This window comes from Cervus elaphus, chromosome 3 (genome assembly GCF_910594005.1).
Source record: "Cervus elaphus chromosome 3, mCerEla1.1, whole genome shotgun sequence".
Taxonomy (NCBI): Eukaryota; Metazoa; Chordata; class Mammalia; order Artiodactyla; family Cervidae; genus Cervus; species Cervus elaphus.
In genome coordinates, this window is record NC_057817.1 from 44,190,891 (window position 1) to 44,217,596 (window position 26,706).

A 26,706-nucleotide genomic window follows, 5' to 3' on the forward strand; every position below is an offset into this window, starting at 1 on the left:
TCTAAGGTCCTACCATTAAACATTACATTTTGTTTATGACAATAAAACTGAGGGATGTGTAGTAAAAGGGTTTGGTGAACACCATTGTACTTCAGTGATCACCCCACAACCAAGCAAGGTTCCCACATTTCTCTGCGAGCCCTCCCTATCAAAATGTGTTTGATTAAAAGTCTATTCTTTGTAAGAAATATATGTAGAGCAGAATATGTCAGACATGATGTGCTAAGAAATGACTAAGTTATCACAATATTTGACTTATAATTTATAGAATACATTCATTTACATGTTATTATTTGGTTTACTTGTGTCTAAACTTACTCTACTAAAATATGTTCTCAACAAAATAGATTATTAAAACAGAGTCAAGCCATGATATTATATCACTCTTCTGTAATAGCTTCTCAGATTTAAAGTCTAAGGGTTTATATTGAGGTTGATAGTTCTCTCTGGTATTCACTCTCCCCCCCGAATCTTCCTTTTTTGCCTATTAAAAGGGTCTCAAATTCTCACCATTAGTATTGTGCATTCAGCTTAGGGCCACTAAAACCAATTAAGTCAAGTGATCTAGAACCTATGCTGTGGCTTTCATGATCTAGTTCCTCTTCTCAGATCTTAGCTCATTTTCACGACTCATTTAGTCTAGGCACCTGGGCTTCCTTGCTCTTTTTCTATTAATAACACTGTACATCTAGGATAAACCCCTTCTTGACCCTGAGCTATTACCTTTTTTATATATGGTCTCAGTCAACTTGCTAAAGTTTTGTTAAGAATTTTTACATCTATTCTCACAAGAGCTTTAGTTTTCATTACTATCTTTGCATGGTTTTGGTATGAGATAATGCCGGTCTCAGAGAATGAGTTGCAAAGTACTGTTGTTTAGTCACTAAGTCGTGTCCTACTCTCTGTGACCTCATGAACTGTAGCATGCCAGGCTTCCCCATCCCTCAAAATCTCCCAGAGCTTGCTCAAACTCATGTTCATTGAGTCAATGATGCCATCCAACCATCTCATCCTCTGTTGCCCCCTTTTCCTCCTGCCCTCAATCTTTCCCAGCATCAGGGTCTTTTCCAGTGAGCTGGCTCTTCGCATCAGATGGCCAAAGTATTGGAGCTTCAGCTTCAGCATCAGTTCTTCCAATGAATATTCAATTCAAGTTTGATTTCCTTTAGGATTAACTGGTTTGATCTTCTTGCTGTGCAAGGAACTCTCAAGAGTCTTCTCCAGCACCACAGTTAGAAAGCATCAATTCTTCAGTCCTCAGCCCTCTTTATGGTCCACCTCTCATATCCATACATGACTATTGGAAAAACCGTAGCTTTGACTATATGGACCTTTGTTGGCAAAGTGATGTCTCTGCTTTTTACTATGCTGTCTAGGTTAGTTATAACTTTTCTTACAAGGAGCAAGCATCTTTTAATTTCCCTCCTGTTAAATTTTGTAGAAGAGTTTGTTTAGAATAGGTATGATACTTTGCTTAAATGTTTGGTGGAATTCACTAATGAAATCCTCTGGTCCTAGATGTTTCTTTGTGGAAAGTGTTTTCATTCAACTTTAATAGATGACATTTAAAAATAGATTTGATTTCGGTGCTCTTGCAGGAGGAGATGAGCACATGTCTTTCTACTCCGCCATCTTGAACCATAGATACAGGGCTACTCATTATCTGTTCTTTTTTGAATAAGCTATGGTAGCTCACACTATTCCAGAAATTTGTATGTTTCAGCAGGTTTAGTTGCATTCCTTGGCATAAAGTTGTTCATAATATTTCTTTATTTTTCTTTTAATACCAGTAGAATTTGTCATGTAACCTCTCCTTCCTGATATTGGTAGTTTGTGTCTTCTTTTTCTGATCTTGCTTGTGAGAGGTTTATCAGTTTTATTGACTTCCTGAAGAGTAAGTTTTCTTTTTAATTGTTTCTCTCTCTCTCTCTTTTGTTGTATTTTCTATTTCATTATTTTCTACTATGATTTTTATCAGTATATTTTATTCTCCTTACTTTGGGGAGTTTTATATGCTTTTATTTTTTTGGCTTCTTAGGCAGAAGCTGAAGTCATTAATTTCAAACTTTTGTTCTTTTTTAATATAGGTGTTTTAGTTCCATAAATTTCACAAAGTTTGGATATTTTGTGTCTTCAATTTCATTCAGTTTAAAGTACTTTCTAATTTTCCCTTTAACTTCTTCTTTGATCCATGGGGTGGTTAGAAGTGTTATTTAGTTTCCAAATATTGGGGGATTATCCAGAGATGCTTTGTTATTTATTAAATTTATCATCAGTTCAGTTCAGTAGCTCAGTTGTGTCCCACTCTTTGTGACCCCATGGACTGCAGCACGCCAGGCCTCCCTGTCCATCACCAACTCCCGGAGTTTACTGAAACTCATATCCATTGAGTCAGTGATACCATCCAATCATCTCATCCTCTGTGGTTCCCTTCTCCTCCCACCTTCAATTCAGTTGTGGTCTGGGAGCATCCGTATGATTTGATCCTTTTATATTTACCGACACTTAGACACCACAGAGCCTTGAGCTCTGTAGACCGTGCTCTTGTTTCAGGGCCTTTGCCTTTGCTGTGTCCTCTGAAGGGAATGTTCTTTCCCCAGAAACTCCTACCTGGCTTGTTCCCTCAACACCTTCAAGTCTCTGTTCAAATGTCATCATCCTTGTAAGGACTTCCCTGACCACCAGATGTGAAATGTAATATGCATTGCACCAGATACTCTTCACCCTTCTTTCTTGATTTAGTTCTCTGTTGCACTTGGGGTGTGTGTGTGTGTGTGTGTGTGTGTGTGTGTCTGTGTTCAAATATATTCCCTTTACTAGAGCGTAAATTTCATGAAGGCTGAAATCTTCATCTGATCTACTCACTAATGTATTCCCACCATCTGGGATGGTGCCAGGCACATAGCAGGTGTTTTATAAATATTAATGAATTTGATTTTTTTGAAAAAGCAATAAACCTGTGGGATTGGTAGCAATAATTTTATTATCACCATTTTATCAACATAGTAGCAAACTAGTTAAATGTAAAATGCAGACACTTTATGCTCTCTGCTTTATATAATAATTCCTGCCACTTCATGTCAGTTGCTTTGTAGCCATTTTGTGCCAGGTACTATGCTAGAGGTCAAACATTCCAAGATGAGTGAGCATGACTCTGGTCTTGAAAAGGTTATTAGGGGCTGGAGCTCAGGCTGCATGGTGAGAGTAGCTAGAGGTGAAACTGAAGAGTAGGAAGACTTTATTATATACCACGTAAAATGCTAAGATTTTAACTGGGTGAGAAGTCAGATGCTGGAGCACTTAAGAAAGCAAGTAGCATGATCAAATTTTCTGTTTTGTGCTAAAGGACTGTTCTCAGTACAGTGGAGGGCAAGAAGCTTCTTGAAGCTTGCAGTCTACTAGAAAAGACTAACAGTAAACAACTAGCAAATACAAATCCACTGTAGGTTCAGGTAGTCATAAATGCTTTGAGGGAAAATAGAGGACGGTAAGGGAGTGGAGAGTCATGGTGGGGGGGAGGTGTACTGTAAATAAGGAAGATTCTATTAGAGAAGATACAGTTGTAGAGATATAAATAAAATTAAAAGGGGAAAACAATCCTACAGAATTCCAGGCAGAAGGACAAGGACCACTACATTGCAATGGTTGTGACATAGAAATGAGCTTTTCCTGCTTTAAGAAAATCAAGGTCAAAGTGACTGAAGTTGAGGGAATGGTAGGGAAGTGTGATGTGCAGTAAGGACAGCGAGGTAAGGGATAGATCATGGTGAGTCAGAGACTATACTGGGTTTTATTCTAGAGTAATGAGAAGCCATGGGAGTGTTCAAATCAGAGAAGCAGTAACATCTGATTGACTTTTAAAGATACCTCTGATGGATATATGGAAAATAGACTATGGCAGGGCAAGAAAGGAAGCAGGAAAGGCAAGAAAGGAAGCAGGAAGACCAGTTAGGAGACTGCCTCAATAGAGCAGGTATAAGATAACGGTTAAGATCATGGCATCTGGTCCCATCACTTCATGGGAAGTAGATGGGGAAACAGTGGGAACAGTGTCAGACTTAATTTTTTTGGGCTCCATAATCACTGCAGATGGTGATTGCAGCCATGAAATTAAAAGGAAGGAAGGAAAGTTATGACCAACCTAGATAGCATATTAAAAAGCAGAGACATTACTTTGCCAACAAAAGTCCGTCTAGTCAAGGCTATGGTTTTTCCAGTGGTCAGGTATGGATGTGAGAGTTGGACTGTGAAGAAAGCTGAGCACCGAAAAATTGATGCTTTTGAACTGTGGTGTTGGAGAAGACTCTTGAGAGTCCCTTGTACTGCAAGGAGATCCAAGAAGTCCATCCTAAAGGAGATCAGTCCTGGGTGTTCATTGGAAGGACTGATGGTGAAGCTTAAACTCCAATACTTTGGCCGCCTCATGCGAAGACTTGGCTCACTGGAAAAGACCCTGATGCTGGGAGGGATTGGAGGCAAGAGGAGAAGGGGACAACAGAGGATGAGATGGCTGGATGGCATCACTGACTTGATGGACATGAGTTTGAGTGAACTCTGGGAGTTGGTAATGGACAGGGAGGCCTGGTGTGCTGCGATTCACGGGGTCTCAAAGAGTCAGACACAACTGAGCAATTGAACTGAACTGAAGATAATGGTTGAACCTGGAGTCTGTAAACGGAGGTGGTGGGATATGGAAATGGTGTTAATAACTTGCTAATGTGCTGGATATGTCCTACATGATTCCTAAAATTTTGGCAACTGGTCAATGGTAGTGCCATTTCCTGAAATGGGGGCCAGATTGTGGGAAAATGTTGTTAATGGACTGGGTTCTGTCTTTCTCCCAGTTTCTGTTTGGAAACCCTAATTCCCAATGTGACTGTAGTTAGAGATAGGGCCTATAAAGAGGAAATTAAGGTTAAAGAAGTTCATAAGACAGGCTCTAATCTAATATGGCTTGTGTTCTTATAAGAAGAGAAAGACATCAGGGATGCATGTGTGCAGAGAAAAGGCATGTGAAGTAGACGAGAAGGAGGCTGTCTGCAAGCCATGGAGAGGGACCGCAGGAGAAACCAACCCTGCTGGCACCTTGATCTTAGATTTCCAGCTTCCAGAACTGTGAGAAAATAAATTTCTATTGTTTAAGCCTCCCAGCCTATGGCATTTTATTATGGCATAGCAATACCCAAGCAAACCTAGCAAACTAACCCAGAAGTGAAGAGGATAATGAAAAACTCAAGTTCTCTATTAGACATGTTGAGTTTGAAATGCTTATTAGACTTTCAGGCAGAGAGGCTGGGTAGGTGGGTGGACAAGTAAATCTGAATCTCAAGGAAGGAGATATAGTGGAAAGTCATTAAAGTAAATTGGTATGTTGTGTCCAACTCTTGCAAGCCTGTGGACTGTAGCCTTCCAGGATCCTCTGTCCATGGGATTCTCCAGGCAAGAAGACTGGAGTGGGTTGCCATTTACTTCTCCAGGGGATCTTCCTGACCCAGGGATCAAACCCGGGTCTCCTGCATTGCAGAAAAATTCTTTATTGACTGAGCTACAAGGGAAGCCCAACTGCCATCAGTGTCCCAGTCCTGACTTCTTAGTCACTGTTCCCCAGGGGAAGAGGGTTGACACAACTAATTGGTCATTTTGGAAGACAGAATGCACTATTCATAGTTAATTAATTTCTTGTATCTTTTGGGGATGTCTACCTTCAGAGAATATACATTTTCTAGTCTTTCATACTGTGGGTTTTTCTAAAGTCCATTTGCTTTGGGAGAAACCTGTGGTTGTCTAAATGTAACTATCTCTGAATGGGATAGTCACTAAAATATTAGCAAGCCCAGTTATCTGTGACTCAACCATATTCTCCAGTATAAATATATTAAAAATCAGTACCAAAGTGACATTTTAATCTCCTCTTCTTGACTTTATATCTATTCTGTAGTTGATTCTGAACTTGAGAGTGTATTAGATAAGGTCATGTATCCAGTAGATACTAAAAGAGAAAATCTCTAGGGCCAAACAGAAGGTTGGGGCTTTCCAACATGAAGATAGACAATGAAAGAGGAGTCATCAAAGAAGGTTGAGAAATTAAGACTAGAGAAAAATCAGGAGAGTGTGAGGGCTGGAAACCAAGTGAAGACAGCATTTTAAGAAGCACACCACAGTCATCTATATCAGAAGATGCTGGTAGGTTGATTTAAATGAGGATATAAGAGACTGGTGGTATTTATTATCACTCCTCTTTCTGGTTAGTTTTGTGAAAGGGAGAGAGAGAAGCCATAATGTCAACTGGCTTCAGTAGAGGCAGAACATCAGCACAGCCTTCCGCATTGAGTGACGTAATTAAATCCACTACTCAGTCACTCCCCCTGGAAGGCTGACCAGTTGTTGGGTTTTGCCTGGAAGGCAGCAGTTTTCTGGGATGTAAGACTCTTAGTGCTAAAATAGGGGAAATTTGGTGGGGCAAACTGGAAGGAATTGGTTGCCCTATCCAGAAGCAACACTTGCCTCTTACACATACACGCACACAAACACACACCCACAAGCTCCAATAATCATACATAGTCATACTCATACCACTATGGCCAACTATCTTGTACCTGTCATGGTATATTCTGCTGGCAAAGTATATCCTTAATGATGTAGATATGGACTGAGGGAAAACAAAAAGATAGTGAAGAGGAAAAGTGGCTCACCCATCCAGTCACAGGTAAGGACACTAGCAGCAAGCTTATTTGCAGTTATTTAAGATGAAAATAATGATATCCTGATGTAAGGCAGTGATAGTGAGATGAATGAGAGTGCATGGATTCCAGGGGGTGAGGTTCCTCACCTCCTGGTGATGTGTGGGAAGTTTATTCTTTGGGCATATAAGTAAAAGGTATTTATCAAAGAAGGGAATGTGAGGTTTGTAAGAGAAAAGGATGAGTTTGGTTTTGAAATGTAAAGCCTGGAGTGCCTTGGGGGGTTGAGGGGTCACCTGGAGAGTTTTGTACAGCCCAGTGTAAATTTTAAGGGTTTGAATTTGAGCCTTTCTGCCTGGATTCAAATCCTAGCTCCATCAACCATTACTAGCTTTGTGATTTTGAGTAGACTTAATCTACTGTACTTCAGCTTTCTCTTATGTAAAGTGAACAGAACAATGGTGTCTGCTTGATAAATTGATGGTGAGAAACTGACAGTTTCTGCTACATAGTAAGTGATGGCTACTTTTCATTGACTGAAGAAGCTGGAAATATGGGAATGGGATTAATTAAGAGGACTGAGCTAGAAATATAGCAATATGAAATGGAAAGTCCAGAAGAACATCTGATAGAGCAAGCAAGAGATTGAAGAATGTGTGCATGCATGATGTTGTAGTTCTGGCAGCAGTGAAAGGGAAGTTAGACACTATACCTCGGTTTAATGGTTTAATGGCGACTGTTGAAGAAGATAGTATGTTGTATCATGGTGATACTTTAAGAGACATTAAGATTCTTTTCTCAATTTTCACTTGGAGATTTTAGAAGTTATCTATTTCTTCGTAACAAACCTTGCCAAAATCTACTTAATATTATCTGCTCATAAATGACTACATCTTAGCAGTTTGGGCAGGGAAGGTCTGCGATCTGAGGAGCCAGGGCTCAGCTGGGTGATTCTTTTGTTGCCCTGCCTCGGGTCACTTCTGATATGGCTGCAGTCATCTGTCAGCACAGCAGAGACAAGAGGACCTCACTCACATTTCTCGAGGTTGGTTCTGTGTGTTGACTGCAGTGGTCCCTCTCCTCAGGGAGGCTGGCCAGGCTCTCTTGCGTGGTGGTCTCAGGGCAGCACAGTAGTTTGAGGGCTCACTTGTCATGTCCTTATCAGAGGCTTACCTAGTAGGGCCTCAGGTGTCCTATTACAATCTCCCTGCTGCCAGTTATGCCCAGAATAGGCCTTGTGCGTGATACATGATGGGTATGATAAGGGTAGGAGTGAATTAAGGTGCAGGTTGGTTGAGTCTGTACTCTGATAAGGTATTACCTATGGTCAAACCCTTCCTTCATGAGAATGTGGTGAGCTGGCCAGGTACTCAAGTGGGCATAGGGATAGAACTAGAGAAGAGATTATACTGAAACCTGAGAGTTAGAAAGTTAAGGCGCCAAGCTGTACACTAGAAAAATTGAATTTGAAACACAATGAATAGACCATTCTAGAACGCAAAGCCTCAAAGACCAGGAGAGCTTGGAGATAGTACCTGTAGCTTTCCCAGCTCAGCCCTGCTTTCCAGTGGGGTGTGCTGTTCTGGCTTAAAGGGAGGCAGGTACTCACTCTGGTGGTAGACGAGGGACTTGGTGCCCAAGAACAGTGCCAGACCTGATGAAGCCCTTTTCTCTGCTCTGAACTCCTGTGGGGCCACTGAAGTCATTTCTCCTCACTCTTCTCACAGGCCAGTCACAGCCATTAACTAAATAGAAAGTGAGAGAAGTGAATATGTTTTCTGTTTGGTATGCTTCTTCTGCTTAGTACCACTGTATTTGCTTTATTCACATTATTTTCAGATCACAGTAAGTGACAGCAGACTACAATAGAGGCAACACGGTGGAGGCTGAGGTCCAAGACACCATGTTTCCCTTGGTGTCCAAGTTAAAGATGACTCTGTGTGTGATGGGCCACAAAATCTTTTGGAGGCTACGAAAAAATTGTTTCTCAAATTCTTAAAAAACCAAACCTTACTTGATCCCAGCTCACGTCTCCAGTTCCTACCTAGCACCTCCGATTTTCAAATTTCTTTTTGAATTCAAATTCAAAGAAAATAATACATTAAATGGTACTTTGAAGCACAATTCTGGTATCAGACTTCCTGAGATCATATGCCTACAAGCTGTGTAACTGTGGTAAAAATGATTACCTCTCCTATACTTCAGTTCCCGCAAGTGTAAACTGAGAGCAATACTGGCATCAGCCTTATGTAGCTGTTGTAGTGATTAATACATGTATAGCTTTTAAAACAGTGCCGAAAACATGACTAGCATTCAGACTGGCTTAGCTGTTATTGTTACTGTTGCTTTATTGTTTTTTCTTTTTGTATGCCCCAGTGAAAGTATTATAAAAATATACCCAAATATTCCCATTTTAAATGCTTACTGTTAAATTGGAGAAACAAACTATGTATACATAAAATATTTAGAGAATAGTTAAAAGGCCCTGTTTGAGAAGAACAAATGTTTAGACTAATTACCCATACAGGTAGTGAGAATGATCAGTATGGGGAAGAATATTCAGTGAGGGGACATGTTACTTAGAAAGAGGGTCATGGGAGGGACCTTGAAGAAACAGTATTTGGCTTTGGATTCTGTGGAGAATTAATGACCAGTGTGGGCGACCTAAGTTAGCCAAGTTCCTGTCTGTCCCCCCAAGGTCAGATGTGGATGAGGGGAAGTGGTGTGCTGTTTTCTATTATTCAGGCTTGATTCTTTTGAAACATTCTCTCCACTTTTTTGGGTGTGCGGGTCAAAAGTTCAGTGACTTGTTGCTTTGACATAATACCAGTTTCCTCATATTGGGTTGCAGTTTTCGTTGTTATTTCAATAGTTGAATTTTCCACAACACTATCAATTTCTTTTCAAGGAAATACAAGAGCCAATTCAAAGAAAACAGTGTTGGCCCTTCTTGGTGAAAAGCAAGGCATTTCTTAAGCCCTGAACGCTGTTTATTTCTTTGCTTACTTCGCCCACTTCGTCCAGATTCCATTCTCTGGTGGAAATATGTGCATGTTACACAATTATTTTCTTTGTGTGTCTAAAATTTTATGTGGCAGTTTTGCTAAGAACTACAGTTTTTTACTTTAATCTCATTAGAGGCAGCAATGATTTATTTTCACTCTTAGTGCAAATAATATTTGGTCCTTCTCTCTCAAGATTTTAATACAGTGGTGTATTTTGGTGTATATTTTAATATATTGGTGTGAAAAAAAAATTCCCTTATACTTTCTACCTCAAAATTGGTCTCCCTGATGGCTATACTTTCCCCTTTAATCCACACACAACACTGCACAAATTGTCTTGCTAAAGCACAAGTCCGATGTCCTTTCCAAAACTCTTGGTGGCTCCCTGTCACACATAGAATGAAATCCACACTCCACTGTGTGACGTCTATCATTCTGTCCAGCTTCCCAGGCCTGCATCATCCTCACTGTTGTTCACTGTTCACTCTGCTCTAGCCCTGAGAAAAGGGAGTTTTCATTCACACCTCAGTGCCTTTGATCATGCAGGTTCCTCTCATTACACTGGCCTTCCCTCTTCTCTTCTAGAAATGTTCTGGTCGTACATCAGGAACTTTTCTGGAACTGGCTGCTCCAGATCTAAATAATTGTTTTCCCTCAGGCTCACCCACCTTTTGACTCATACCTCCAGCTGGTTGTTGCTCTTTGGTGGGCTTCTGTTGACAGCAAAAGCCATTGTTTATTTAGAAGTATTGAGATAATTGACTTTATAGACTAACACTGCCTTCTGGACCAATTAAAATTTCAGAAAAGTACATTCTGGAGCATCCAGTTTGTCCAACCCACCCACCCATACATTTGCTGTTCTTGGATACTCTAGATAACTGACTTTATTAGCATTTTCCTAGAATTCACAGAACACATTATGAGCATACAGGTTGAAAATTAAAGGCACTTGACCTAGTCTAGGTGCTCCTTTGGTATCCAGGGTTCTCCCTACACCATATCCTTCAACATGTCACTGTGGTTGGCCTCATTATACCCACTTGAATTATATCCACTTGACAATGAAACATAGATTCTCAAAGTCAGATGATGTACTGAGGCACGTGGAGGCAGGGAAATGCAGTGGATGTAAGCGTCATGTTTGAAGCCAGACTACATGGGTTCAGAACCTACACTGCCTGGGTTTTAATCCTGGCTCTGCCGTTGACTAGCATGTACCATTTACTCAATCATTCCAACAGTGAAGTGATGTTTCTTTCACTGTAAAATATGATAGAAGTGTCTTCTTGGTGGATTTTCTTTTTCTCAGGACCAAGATGAGTTAACATATGTAAGGCACTTAGAACAGTCTGGCATGTAATAAACATATGTAAGTGCTCAGTTCAGTTCAGTTCAGTCGCTCAGTCGTGTCTGACTCTTTGCGACCCCATGAACTGCAGTATGCCAGGCCTCCCTGTCCATCACCAACTCCTGGAGCCTACCCAAACTCATATCCATTGAGTTGGTGATGGTTGGTAAGTCCAACCATCTCATCCTCTGTCATCCCCTTCTCCTCCTACGCTCAATCTTTCCAAGCATCAGGGTCTTTTCAAATGAGTCAGCTCTTCACATCAGGTGGCCAAAGTACTGGAGTTTCAGCTTCAACATCAGTCCTTCCAATGAACACCCAGGACTGATCTCCTTTAGGATGGACTGGTTGGTGTTAGCTGTTGTTATTATCATTATTATTTAGTATTAACTTTAATGAGCATAGGAACTAAAAAGTGAATGAGTCAGGACTGGATACAGATTTTTTTGGCTCCAAAAACTGTCAGTTTATACATTTCAAACTGCCTCCTGCTATGCCCATTTGCCTTGAGATTAAAGAATAGAATGACAAATTCTTTTCATCTTTTCTCTCAGGGATCCAAACCTTTTATCAGGTTATTTCAGTCTCAGATGCCTGACCACTATCTCCTGCATACTTTCTGGAGGTTGAGGTCTGCAGAAGCATTAACATGAGTGGGGTCAGATTCTGAAGTTACTTTGGTTTAGTGTACGACCAATCCATCATGCATGCTTTTTGGAGGTTGAAAGCTCCGGAAGCTTTAGCATGAAGGAGATCAAGTTTTGTTTCCATACAAGGTCATGATGAAAACCGTGGGTCTCTTACCAAAATTGTCCTGGGCCAGTTTGCTCTGCTTGTAATGTCACTGGTATTTGCCTACTGGTGTTTGGACTGCCTATACCAAGCCACAGGGGTACAGAGGACTCAGACCAATCTGACATGCTTCTGGCACATGCAGCAGCTCTCTCTACCTCCCTTCCCCCATTAAGGAGTGAAGGAAGGTTTTGTAAAGTTGTAAGAGTATGTCTCTTCCTCCCCAGCTGCCTTCCCCCTTCTGTTCCTCAGAAAGGCATGGGCCCCACATTGCCCAGGAAGAACAAAGCAGAGGTGAGAGGCAGATAAGAAAGGTGTTATGCTTGGCATGACTGGTTTAGGCTTAAGTTTGTGCCTAAATAGCCATTTAGGGTGAACTTTTTATATCCCTTGAGTGTTAACTTGCTGTGTTTGCATCCATATGACAATATAATTAAACCAGAGTTTATAAGATCTGTTCCCTGAGGGTAGTATGTTTTTTAACTTAACTAAATTCAATTAAATCCAACAAATTCATTCTGGATTTCAGTCTATGACATCAGAGTAAGTTCTGTGGACATACGTTTGTGTAAGATAAGGCCGATTACTTCCAGAAATTTAAAGTCTTGTTCAGGAGACAAAGAAAGAAAGAAATAATTGTAAAGACTCCGATGCTGGGAAAGATTGAAGGCAGAAGGAGAAGGGGATGACAGAGGATGAAATGGTTGGATGGCATCACCAACTCAATGGAGAGGAGTTTGGGTAAACTCCGGGAGTTGGTGATGGATGGGGAGGCCTGGCATGCTGCAGTCCATGGGATCGCAAAGAGTCAGACACGACTGAGCGACTGAATGGAACGGAATGTGTTAAATTCTATGATCGTGCACCAGGTGAAATGACTCTGATTGATTGGCTGGGGTGGTGGTAGTAAGGGGAGTAGTCAAGGAAGACTCTCTCTGAAGAGAATATAGGATATCACAACATGGAAGAAGCAAGAGGAGAAGCGAGAGCTTGGAGATGTGAAAGCACCTGGCTGATTCAACTGACTGATATTAAGAAGGGTAGCTTGAAAATGTTCCACATATTTTATAAGGTTAATGGTTTACAACAGTTCCATAACAGATGTTCTGTTGTTATTTCCATTTTACAAATGAGGAAGCCAGCTTCCCCAGTGACAAATTTTGAAGAAGGCAAGCTACCTCCAAAGAAAGATACAATCATTAGTCATTAAACTTAACTACTATCCTCTATACCACACCTCTTGTTTGATTTTTCTCAACTGGGCCTAGCCATTGGAATCATCTTGGAGATTTCTAGAAATATACTGATCCTGTTCCTTTCCCCAGACAGTGATTTTGTGTCTCTTCTTGGTAAATGGCTCGACTATTCATCCTGATGCTCAAAGTTGAGCTTGGGAGTAATGATAAAGAATCTGCCTGCAATGAGGGAGACCCAGGTTCAATCCCTGGGTCAGGAAGATCCCCTGGAGAAGGAAATGGCAACCCACTCCAGTATTCTTGCCCAGAGAATCCCCATGGACAGAGGAGCCTGATGGGCTACAGTCCATGGGGTCGCAAAGAGTTGGACACGTCTGAGCGACTACACTTTCTTTCTCTCTTCTTTATTTTCCACATCCAGTTCATCTCCAGATTCTTTCAATTTTCCACCAAAAACTTATCTCAGATTCTTCTACTACTTGTGTGTATACTTCCATTTTCAGCATCCATAACCAAAACCCCCTAACCAACTGACTTCAGTCTCTCCCAGCCCACTTCTAATCCATTCTCCAGATCACAGCCACAGTGATTGTATCACCTCTGGCTCAGAGTCCTCCAGTGGTCCCAAGTTGCCCTTGGAATTCAGTCTAGACCTTCAGCATGATTTACAAGGCCCTGTATCACTAAGCCCATGCCTATTCTCCTGGTTCATTTCACACCACCCTTCCTCTTGTCCAACTACATGGATGCTGTTTTATTTCCTTCACTGTGAGAAGCTCTCTTGTACCTTATAGTCTTCCCACTTGCTGCTGTTCTTTCTGTGGGAAGGAACCTGCCTTCTCTGGTCCTAGACATTCCCTGACACCCCTTGATGAAATATCCCTTCTGTCACTCTCTTTTAGGGCACACTGTTCTTTTCTTTGATTGTATAATTTCTTAATATGATTATATGCAGTTACTTGTTGAAGTCAAAGTCCCCGCACAAGCCTGGGCGCTCCATGAGTGTAGGGATTGCACCTGACATATTCACCATTGTGTACCTTACATGTGGCCCATTGCATGGTCCGGAGCAGTTGTGCAATACACTTTGAATGACTAATTGATAGGCAAACTGGATATAGAGATGAAGAAGATTTAAAAAAAAAAAAAAAAAAGGTCATTGGATTTGGCAAGGAGGCTGCTTAGGATATGCACTTGCCTGCTTTCCGTTGAATGATGGGGAGGAAACCAAACCTAATAAATCCTGAAGTTGAATGAGAAAGCAAGTAGGAAATAAAATTAATGTCATGTGGAGGTAATAATAATTACTATGTTCCAGACCAGACCATGAACTTGGCACTGTGCATCTATTATTTAATCATTATAGTAACCTTACAGGGTTCTGTTATCTTCATGCTTTGGATAAGGTAGAGAATCTCAGAGAGGAAGTAATATGACCTGGGTCACATATTAGAATATAGCAAAACTTCAGAGTTCATTCTCCTAACCAGTGAGCCAATGGCTCAGAGGAATCATGGCAATGAGTGGTTTATTGAAAACCACTACTGTCAAGAGATTGAAATTCTCCTGCCATCAAAAGATTGAAATTAAAAACAGGTCTGTGTGAAATTAAATAGAAATCTTCAGTTTTAACAGGCATTTTGAATGATTCTAAGGCTGGTTGACCTAGGTACCCTGGTCTGTGGAGCATTATTCCATGCTATGCTTCACAAGAGAATAGATTTTAGGTCATTTGCAGCTTCTGATCTAAGCCTTGGAGCCTCTAAGACTCTATTTCATGTGTATATTGATAAAAATGTTTTCTCACAGGCTTATGGTGATTAAATGAGATCATTTATAGTGTGCTAACTAATAGTCTGTACACAATAAATGTTGCCTCTCCTTTCTCTCCTAAACTTTTCTTTCAGGAATTTTCACTGGGTTAGGAATGGAGAAAAAACTAATAATTTGAAGTTGTGGTAAGTTAGAGGGGAAGTTTAATTTTTTCCCCCTATTATCTCCATTCTGAAAATAGAGGAAGAGAGACACAGAGGAGTTAAGTAACTGGATCTTAGGCCACAACTAGAAGTGGCACCCCTCTTAACATCCATGCTATGCTGATGAAGCAGATTTGTAAAGAAGTCTCTAGTTAATGCTTGTTGAATTAGATTTGAAACTTAGCTGTTTTTCCATTGCTTTTTTCTTAAAACAGAATATACTCTCACTTTCCACTTTGTTGACTTTTTTTCCTTTGACTTTTTAAGAATATATGCCTTTGTGTTTTTATTGTAAACATCACATTTTTCTAGGAGACCACATAGTATTGAAATCAAATTAATATAGTTAATATGCCGGGTAATGAGTGGACTATAAGTCCAGTTAAGCAAAGTTGAGGTGTTCAGATACTTAGAAAAAGTATCTGAAAAATTGCTTTAAAAAAAAAATTGCTAACATAAGCTTTAAGAAATGTAGAGGTGTCAAAGTAGCATGGATAAAGGAAAAGTGACGTCATCCCATCTCAAGGTACAGGGTGGGATGACTTGCTTCTGGTACCTTATCTTGTGCTCAGTGAAAAGGTCAGCAAGGGTCCTGGGAATTATCTCAGGACTTTCCCTTCCAATCCTTACACTGACTCTGTGTTTTCAGGGTGTTGGTTTCTCCAGTTTTTCTCTGGTTTTGCTTTTATCATGCAGAGCACATGACTCCACATCCCTCTTTCCGCGGTTCTATTTTGAGAGCTTGAACACATCAGCCAGCCCTGAGTTGAAGCCTCTGCCAGCATGTCAGCTTAAAGCTTCATGTCTGTCTGGCTTGCCTTAGATAGTCCCTCAGTAAGAATCAAGGATTTTTTAAAATTTATTTGATGTCTTAATTCCTTACTTCTTATGGTGGTGCTTTTTCCTTTAAGATTTACTTTGTTTTGATATGTTTCACAGTTGATCACAGTGCCTGGTTTTTAACTGCCCTTTATCTCAGAATCTATTTGTATGGAGTATTAGAAATGTGTGTGTTCTTATTGCTCTTTTTACAATGAATAACAGTCTATCTGGAAATAGACTCCATTTTGTTTTCCAAATTCACATTAATTTAATGTGTTAGTCAAGGTTCTCCACAGAAACAGAACCAGTATATATGCACACACATATAGAAAGAAATTTATTTTAAGAAATTGGTTTCTGAAATTATGCAGGCTTGGTGTATCCAAAATCTGATGGGGAAGATCAGCAGGCTGAAGAATCAGTATAGAGTTACAGTTCAAGTCCAATGGCGGTTTGCTGGTAGAATTCCTTCTTGCTCAGGGGAAGTCAAGCCTTTTGTTCTAGTCAGGTTTTCAGCTGATTGGAAGATGTCCACGTACCTTAAGGAGGGCAATCTGCTTTACTCAAAGTCCACTGATTTGAATGTATATCTCATACAAAAAACACCCTCACAGGAACTTTAAGAATGATGTTTGACCAAATATTTGGGCACTGTGGCTCAGCCAAGTTGACACATAAAGTTAACCATCACACTTGGCATTTTTCAAGTTGGACTCTGCAGAACTGTATTCTAGTTGTTAATAGGTTAGCAGGAAAAATGAAGCAGAGGAGTTCAGTGGTTCACTGATTCAACATATTTGTCTATATATATATAGATATATATATACACACACACACAATTTGTGTTTATAGATGTATGTCTGTATGTTACACATTCATCTGTTAAAGACTGGAAATTCCTGAGGTCACGAAAGCTGCTCTGTGTAACTACTACACCAGGAAGTTAGGGCGTCCATAACCATGTGGTGTTTCACTTGCAGCACCCTCCTCCACCACCACATTGGGAGGAAGTGGGGCTGGGCTTGTTTCCCTAGAAATCCCAAATCCTGAACCCCACTTCTCAGATCTAAATTGTACAGAGATGTTTGTCTAAATACTAAAAATAAGTCATCTGACCCTGGTTCCTGCTGGCTCCCATTTCTACATTGCAGCAACCACTCGAATGATCAGACCCTGTATCTGAAAACCAGCTAGAACTCTTCTAAGAACTTTAAAATCCACCCTTACTCATTGTGGGTTGTTTTTCTTACACTTATTTTCCTTTTAAAGATTTAGATACTCCCAAGTAGTTTAACACTTAAAGTTGTTCTCAGAGGATAACTAATCTTTTATTCTCCTTAATTCCATAGTCTATAGTCTACTAGGATAGATGAAGAGATAACCATCAGAGACTTGCAATGGAGACATCAGAACCTCTGCCCTCTTTCCCTCCCCTGACTGGGAAGGGAACAGTAGAGGTGGATGTGGTTTAGAAGATGAACCGTTATAAAAACCAGAAGTGGGTAAAGTCTCCATAGACTTTGAGGGTAGAGAAGAGACCCTTTGGGAAGTTGGTTTGGGCTAGATCTAGAGCTGGTGCAGGTTGATGCCTGGGCCAAGGCAGAGCAGGAAACCCTGCCCCTAAATGCTGGGAGTATAGCACTCAAAGCTATGGTTTTTCCATTAGTCATGTATGGATGTGAGAGTTGGACCATAAAGAAGCCTGAGCGCTGAAGAACTGATGGTTTTGAACTGTGGTCTGGCGAAGACTATTGAGAGTTCCTTGGAGAGCAAGAAGATCAAACCAGTCAATTATAAAGGAAATAAACACTGAGTATCCATTGGAAGGACTGGTGCTGAAGCTGCAACTCTGATTCTTTGGCTGCCTGATGCAGAGCCAACTCATTGGAAAAGACCCTGATGCTGGGAAAGATTGACGGTAGGAGAAGGGGGCGACAGAGAATGAGATTGTTGGATGGCATCACTTACTCAATGGATGTGAGTTTCAGCAAACCCCAAGAGATAGTGAAGGACAGGGAAGCCTGGTGTGCTGCAGTCCATGGGGTCTCAAAGAGTCAGACACGACTCAGCAACTGAACAACAACAACAAATGGCTTAGGGCCCCAGGTAGAGTTAATTGCCAGGGGGACATGGCCAGAGTTCAGAACCTCACATGTCAGGCATTCCTGAGATGCCTCAGGGTCATTGCTACAAGGGCCTGACAGACTTTCTCTGAGAGGTAAGTAGGAGGCAGTGGATTTAATCATCTGAGATTTGGGAACTAGAGCCATGGGGATGGGAGGAAAACCCTACTGAAATCCAGTGCTCCAGGAGCCTCAGAAACAGGGCGTCACATGGCACAGAGCAGGAAGGTGGAGCGTTTGCAAACCCATTTGTCCAGCCCTGGCTGGTGGCTAAGACCAGCTTTCCCCATTGCTTCAAAAGTATTAGAACTTTAGTTAATGGGACCTAAGACTATATGGTTTTTCCAGTAGTCATGTATGGATCTGATAGTTGGACTACAAAGAAAGCTGAGTGCAGAAGAATTGATGATTTTGAACTGTGGTGTTGGAGAAGACTCTTGAGTCCCTTGGACTGCAAGGAGATCCAACCAGTCCATCCTAAAGATCAGTCCTGGGTGTTCATTGGAAGGACTGATGTTGAAGCTGAAACTCCAATATTTTGTCCACCTGATGTGAAGGGCTGACTCATTTGAAAAGACCCTGATGTTGGGAAAGATTGAAGGCAGGAGGAGAAGGGGACGACAGAGGATGAGCTGGTTAGAAGGCATCACCGACTCAATGGACATGAGTTTGGGTAAACTCCGGGAGTTGGTGACGGACAGGGAGGCCTGGTGTGCTACGGTTCATGGGGTCGCAAAGAGTCGGACACCACTGAGTGACTGAACTAAACTGAACTAAAGACTGTTGGCATGAAAAGTAAAACTAAATTAGAGAAAGAAAAAGCAAAACAATCTGGAAACCACAATCTTGCAACGGGGGCTAAGGAGGCAGAAGAGAAATGTCAGAGTGGGATGTGCTACATTTCCATAATACACTACTGAGAGCAGGGGGCTGGCACTTTTTTTCTTCTGATGAATTGAACACCCCCACATAAAGGAACATCAGACCTTTTCAAACTCAAAACAGATTGCTTATTCTAACATCCCAGAGTAGCTGAAGGAGGCCTGCAAAACCCAATAGGAAACAGGAAGGCAACAGCTTGCTCTTACATTGGCATCTGTGTAGGACCCTTGTTTCTGTCTCTATTAGAATGCTTCCTGCCTGGCAGACTGAGGAGTGTGGCCAGCAGGGCAGGGGTGACTATTGGCTGCTGTAAGATTGTACCACCTGTTTACCTTCTCATTTCAGCTACGTAGTACCAAATGGTGGAGGGAACCACAGCTAGTTGGCCGATCTGACCATACTCTTGACACCAGCACTCCTGGATTCTCTCCCCTTGAGGTGGTCTATTCATTAAACAGGAAGAAAGTAATATAGACTATTATGGAGCAAAATCAAGGTTTCATTGCCACTGCCAGTAAATTGGACAGTAAATGTAAAAGTTAATGGTGCTTGAATTAGCTGGAACGTCATCTTGAGACCCATTCTATGACACCTCTTTAAATCCACACCATGTGAAATATGGTGCCTGTGGGAATGTAGCTCTCTCTGCATATGCAGGTTATTTGGGAGGATTTACAGTATATGCATGACAGTGACAAATAGCACTGTTAGTTTCTGAGGGAGACCACAAGAGAAGGATTGCATTTATACTGGTTGTTAAAAGCTGTTTAAATTCTTAGTAAGCGTTTGCTGAATAATTGAACCACAACCCACATTTCTAATAAACTAGGTCAAATTTAAGTTTGTGTTACTTGGTTTTTGGTAAAGTAGGCTTTTGTGGTAAAGAACCAACACAAAAGTACTGTTTAACAAAGGACACAATGGGACTCTGGCATTTATGCTAAATGTGCCTCTAGCCATGACAGTTTTCTAATGCATGTTATTGCACTTTAGGAAGTAAATAAATCAGCTGAGTTGATATCACCTGGAAACTCTGATGCTTCAAGCACTGTACCCAGATTGATTGAGTCACTTAACCTTCCTTAGCCTTAGTTTCCTCATCTAAGAATGTGGGCATGATACTAAGACTTACTCCCTGGGACTGTTTTAAGAATTAAATTAGGTAATACATCTAACATGTAACAGACAACCAGGCACATAGTGAGGACCTAAATAAACAGTGGCTATTATTTGAGCCTAGGAAATTGTAACCATATTCATTTTGCAGAAGTAGGAGAGGAAGCTGTATTGCTCAAGTAATTTCCCAAGAACCAGGGTAATGAAATGATGTTATAAGGACTGGTACATAGAAGGTACCCCAAGTGTCCTCTTCCTCCCACTTCCCTGATTTTTGATCTAGGGAAGGCAAGAGTTCAAAAGCAGAGGACTTAGTGGGTTGAGAACACTGACTGCCACATTGTGAATGATGCCCATGGTGGGAGGAGACAGATCCTCATAGGTTTATCAGGTCAGCAAGACTTCATAACTAGAGCAAGTTCTAAGGGGTGAGTGGGTGGAATCAGGGAAGTCAGTGGAGTTGTGTTTTGAGATGCTCATTTGGTTGGGATGACAGCATCTAAAGTGTGAGAATACGCCAAGGTGTTAGGGGAAATGGGGTTTGAAATCAGGAAAGTTGGAAAATGATGGAGAAACCAAGAAGATGAGGCACACAGGGACTTATTTTCCTCTTAGTTATTTTAATTAGGGGTGCATTCCTCAAATTGGAATCTGAACACCAGGAGAGCATGGATGTTCTCTTGTGGCTTAGGGGTTGTGTTTCAGTTATTCAGCAGTTGATTACTAAAAATGTTAACGGTTTTTAATGACCGCTGTAAATGCAATTTTTCTCTTATGGTCTCTCTCAGAAACTAACATTGCTATTTCTCACTGTCATGTACATACTGTAACTTCTCCCCCAAAATCTGCAAATGCAGGTGGATATTAGTGTAAGAGAATTCTGTGCCTGAGTTCAAAGAATCCTAGACAGAGATCATTCTCTGCTTCTAATATATAATTGCATTGATTAGTGTCCTCACAAGAATCCAAACTTCAGAACTACTCTGCAAATTAATCCTTTAAATTATATAGAATTTAACTCATCCATGATGGTATCAGTTGATTCAGATGATAAGTACTGCATAGCTCAGCTCCAATTCTGGACCTGAGTGCTTACAGGGTTCTTTAGGTGTAGTGGTACAAATTTGTATGTGGCAAAAGTTAAATCTAAAAATACCTCAAACTCCCTGAATTGCAATTTGCGTTAATCAGATTGTTATAAAGCTCAATTTGAGAGCTACACTACCAACATTTTCAATCCCTCAATATTTTAAGATTTCTTTCACTTTAATTCTTACAGTAATTTTTCTCTCTGTGAACGTCAGATATTCTGATGCTGAGATACCTAATTCTTAGCTCAGATCACATCACATAGTGAGTCACCGGGGTGTCTCTATACACCCCGATAAAGCCCCAGGTGGAACCACCAGACAGAAAAAGACTGGATCTTGGGATGACCACCTGGAGGGAAGCTGCCCAAGTGCTTGACACTTGCTTAGGAGAGCAAGAAGTCAAGTTCTGTTGTGTTAAGATTCTACTTTCTCAACCTTTCTCAATCCAGCAATTTAGTTGGGATAATATATCTATTCTGATACTGCTACGTCTGATGTCATGCTTTCTTTTTTATCCAAAGCAACAGTGTAGTTATGTTGACTATTATCTTGCTTATTTATGAGTATTGACTAAAATGTCAGTTATTATTCTAATAGTTTTAAATGTATTACCTCATGCTGATCTCACAAGAATCTTGAGATGTAGGATTTTAAAATCCTCACTTAAAAGATGAGGAATCAAAAAGATTATTGCATAGAGAGGGGAAATATTTTGCCTAGGATCAGATGACTGTTTGGAACCTAGATTATTTTGATTCAGATTTGTAGTTCTCCCATGAAGGTTCAACCTTGTACCAGTTGTACATCAAAATCACATGAGGTGCTCACAGCAGAGACTGATTCTTGCTCAATGAAATCTACTTACTGGCCCAGTAGCTATACTGTATTTTCCTCCCTTCCTTACAGTTAGGAGCAACCATATAACAAAGTTCTCCTTAAAAGAACAAGAGCAAAAGAGAAAATCCATGCCACTTTTAGTGAGATGCATTAGAACTTTCCACATGAGCTCCTCCATGCTATTTCTTCTTCCACCTGGTGGAAGATCAAATACCAGTGAAACTATTCAGTATGGAGGAGCCAGCCATAAGATGGAAAGGTCTCGGTTACTGAGTGACTGCGTGAAGGGGAGCCTCTCCAACAGCCTCTCTGAGCAAGTTTGTGAGCAGGAAATTAATTTCTACTTTGTTAATCTACTGATAATTTGGAGTCTGTTGGTTACTACAGCCTACCTTACCTTAACTAACACAGAGAAAAATACAGTTTCCTGGTCTGTACTCTAGACTTGGTCAAACTCTCTGGAAGGAAACCTAGGTATCTATAATTTTTTTTAAGTTCTCTCATGTGATTCTGATATATCTGGTCTTTGACAACAATATACTTCATTCCATATTCCTGTCTAAATCCTTCTAGTTAGGTATATTAAGGAGAGGTTTTTCCATTCTCAGTTTTGTCTGAATTTTAAAAAATGCTATGAATCAACAGTGTTTAGTGATTTAGAAAAAGTTTCTTTTATGTTTTGATTTTTTAAAAAATTCATTTGACCCAGGGAATTCAAGATGTATTTCTCATGATCAGGAGTCCAGCCTATCTCTTCCTTCCCTCTCTCCCACCACTAATCCATCCATCCATCCCCCCATTATATCTATCTCCTGTCTCTTCTACACATCTATATATGCATTTATCTTTCTACCTATCAGAGCAGAACCTACCCCGAAGTCTTTTCCCTCAATTTTATATATATATATATATATATATATATATATATATATATATATATATTCACTGTGTAATTCCTTGGAAATAACGTGCAGCAGTTAACAAGAGTGAAGCAGCTGTTCATGCCTTTTAGTGATTACTTTGGAACTGTGACTGATCTCTAGCTCTTAAGGGGGAGGGGGAACATTAAGAGATTTTGTACTTTAAAGTTGAGATCTTGTTTTCTTACATTATTTCATCCTTTAAAATGTATTTTTTTCTGAATGAAATTTATTATGGAATCTTATCAAAGTGATAAGTTTGATCTTTTTATCAAATGCCTTGAATGTTCATAATAGGATGACACCCTTATTTGTTTAGAGGGTAAATGAAGATAGACTTTAACATCCAGATCCATTGCTAATTAGTAGGGAAGCATCACATAAGGACAGCAGGGACTTTACATAAATTAGGCCCTTTAATTCTCTAGAATAATCTTATGAGCTAAGTCCTGTGTTTATCCTCCTTTCATATGAGGCCACTGAGGCATGGAAGCATGAAAGAACATGCCAGAAGTTTCATAGCAAGTAGGGGTGATGTTGGGATATGGACCCATGTAAGCTGGTTTTAGGCTCTGTGCCTTTAACCACTATCCACACTGCCTATTTTAAGAGGCATATGATTTTCCTTGGGGGCTTCCGAGGTGGCTCAGATGGTAAAGAATCTGCCTGCAATGCAGGAGACCAGGGTTCAATCCCTGGGTTGGGAAGATCTCCTGGAGAAGGGAGAGGCTACCCATGCCGGTATTCTTGCCATTAGAATTCCATGGACAAAGGAGTCTGGCAGGCTGCAGCCCATGGGGTCACAAAGAGTTGGACACGACTGAACAACCAGCACTTTCACTTTTATGATTTTCTTTACCACTCTATGGGTATGTTAATTTTACTCCTTCATAACAAATTACTACAGATTTCAGAGCTTAAAACAACACATACGTATTATCTCCCAGTTTCAGTGGTCCAGGAGTACAGATTCAGGTTAGTTGGGTCCTCTGCTTAGGATGTCACAGAGCTACAGTCAAGGTATCAGGCAGGTCTGGAGTCTCATCTGAGTTTCAAATTCCTCTTCCAAGCTCATCTAATTTCTGTCAGAATTTGTTTCCTTCTAACTGTAAGAACTTATGGCAACTAGCTTCTGCAGAGTCAACAAAAGACTCTTAGTGAAGTCTGAAATCCTCTTTAAAACAGCTTCCAACTGATTAATTCAGGGTCACTGGGTATAATATCCTTTTTGATGAATTTGTCCATTAATTTAGGACTTTAATTACATCTGCAAAGTCCCTTCACTCTTGCCATATAATGTAACCTAATCAAAGATGTAACCTAATCATATTTGTAACACCGGGGGCAGAGATCTTGGGGGTTATCTTAGAATTCTGCTATGACATGGCACAATGAGTATGTCTGATCCTTTTTTCTGTGGGTGCAGGAGATAGGTAAATACCATCATACTTAAACAATGAGACGACATTTCCCTTAGGGCTTGACTCATCAACCTCAGCTTATAAAAATATCAAGGATTTCTTTTAAAAATGTTTATACACAAAATTCTCCTTCTTTAACTCTGTCTAGAGCTCTTCCCATTGAAGGAAGGTTGATGGTATAAATAAGTTACTCTTTTAAAATTACTATTATAAATTTACTCTGCTGATTAGTTTTCCAGGACATTTCTTAAAATCACCTAATCAATGTAGTCATAAGATCAGTCACTGGGTGAAAATCAGACTCCGTGGTGTGGCCAACCAAGATGCCCTCCTATGCTAATCAAACATTCCGTGTTATGCTTATCTCTTGTCACTGCCTTCTCCTCCCATCATTTTATTCCAAGTCACTTTTATGCTTCTGGACCTGTATGTGATGTACCTATATACAGTTGACACTTGAACAGCATGGGTATGGACTGCATAAGTCCTCTTATATGTGAAATTTTTGTCTTTAGTAAATACAGGCTACAGCACTACATGATCTGGGACTGGTTAATCTGTGGATATGGAATCGCAGATGAAGGGCTGACTGTGAAGTTATACCCAGATTTTCAACTACGCTGAGGGTGGGTGTTCCTAACCTTTGCATTGTTCAAGGGTAAACTGTACCCTTGTACTAAAATTTCCATGCTTAATTTTACCTGGAATACCCTTTATATCTCAGTCCCATCCCCACACCAGTCTGCCGGTAAATTCTGTTTCTTCAAGACCTGGCTCAGATGTCCCTTCTTTTGTAAAACATTCCCCAGTTCCCAAGCAGAAAAATGAGTCGAAGCTATAGAAAAAGGACTTGAGTTCTAAGTCCAGCTGAAAAGTAAAAATGAAGGGTAATACTGATTTGAACACTGGAGAGCCCAGTTTCATTCTGGATTTAAGTATGTTCTAAAAAATACTTCAGAAGAAAATAAAATGGACTTAGGAAATCTGTGCTAAACTAAACATATAAATGTGGACTCTTAACATGTTCTACCATTGAAGAGGTTGAGCGGTAAAATAATGTCAACTTTGCCTTCTGGGATTTCACTTGCTTTTCTGACTCTCCACTGTGAAAGGAATCCGAGCTCTGTGACGATTTCATTCCTATCTGAATGGAAGGGTGCTTTAAAGGGGGGTAGTGCTGAAAGGACAATAGAGTCAGCTTTGAGATACTCCCATTATCCAACTTGGAGCCATTGGCATTAAAAAATAATTATTCATAAACAAGTTGAGTTCATGATTCTATGAATTCATAATGATATTCAAAATTGTGAAGGGTAAAGGTTATAAAAGACATTGTAATACAAAAGGAAGTAGATATGCTTAATATTTTATTAATTTTAGGAGAATGGTGGAATTGATAGATGTGAGTTTCTTCTTTCTTCTACTGAGTATATGACCCTTTATAAAGCATAGATATGTATTTTTCTTCACTTCTATTTGTAGGCAAGATAAAGAGAGTTGTGAGTAATCCCAGGAGTTCTGATAGAGTCAGAACTATACCAAGAGTAAGAAAGATTGTGACAGTAGTATAGGAATATATGTGTAGAAAGAATGTTTTGAAAGAAGATAGATTCACCACATTACTCAAGAGTAAACTCAATCTTTCATTTTCCAGGAAACAAAACCTCTTGAATGATGGACCAATTATCAAGAGAAGCTAACAAGGCATCATTGGTTCTAATAATGCTAATGAATCATGCAGAAATTATTATAATAGTGAAAGGACACACAGTATGTCTTGCTGGCCAAGTAAACTTTTAAGAATGTTTCATTTCAGGAAAATTTGCCGGATTGCCAGTCATGAAAACAGTGTAAAAGCTGTAGGCTCATTGAAAAGACCCATTGATTTAACAAGTGCTGTGTGACTCTAAAAAGACAAAGGGAGGTAGGGATGGCAGAAAGATGATCATTGGACTAAGTTTGAGTCACTCCGGAGTTTCAGTCAGACCCCAGGTCCTGACTAAGAATTAATTGCTCAGTAACCCAGAATTTGCAGATTTAGCTGATCTGAGATAGTATTTCTTTTGTTGATGGTTAAAAGTTACTTTAACAGTGGAAAGGTATTAACTAATTAGAGAAATATGAATAAATGAATCAATAGTTTGTAATATGCAAAAGAGGGTACAACCATTACAACTTTAACCATTGAAATAACTTATGTTCTACTTTTCCTGTTATTCTATTTGTCTGCTTTTAATGTACAATATTATTTACTTATATTTTATTTATTTATTTAGTATATTGTTTATTATCTACCTCACTTTTTTCCTCATCCTTTTCCATCCTTGCCAAGTAGGAGGGCAGGGGCCATAGTCCACATTTTTAGCCACTTTCGGAGGTTTGATTGACAATCAGAATTTGTAGATATTTAGTATATATGGCTTGCTGTGTTTAGGGTAAGTATACCCCTGTGAAACCATCCCCACAGTTATTGCTGTAAACTTATCATCATCTC

At 40.1% G+C, this 26,706-nt stretch overlaps 1 long non-coding RNA gene across 1 annotated transcript in view; it reads right to left on the reverse strand.

Moving 5' to 3' along the window:
* LOC122683897 overlaps nt 1–26,706 on the reverse strand; it is a 66,933-nt gene that overhangs the window by 21,319 nt on the left and 18,908 nt on the right. The window contains exon 2 of the long non-coding RNA XR_006337864.1: nt 8,290–8,425. This is a non-coding gene — a long non-coding RNA (uncharacterized LOC122683897). The remainder of the gene's footprint in view (nt 1–8,289; nt 8,426–26,706) is intronic.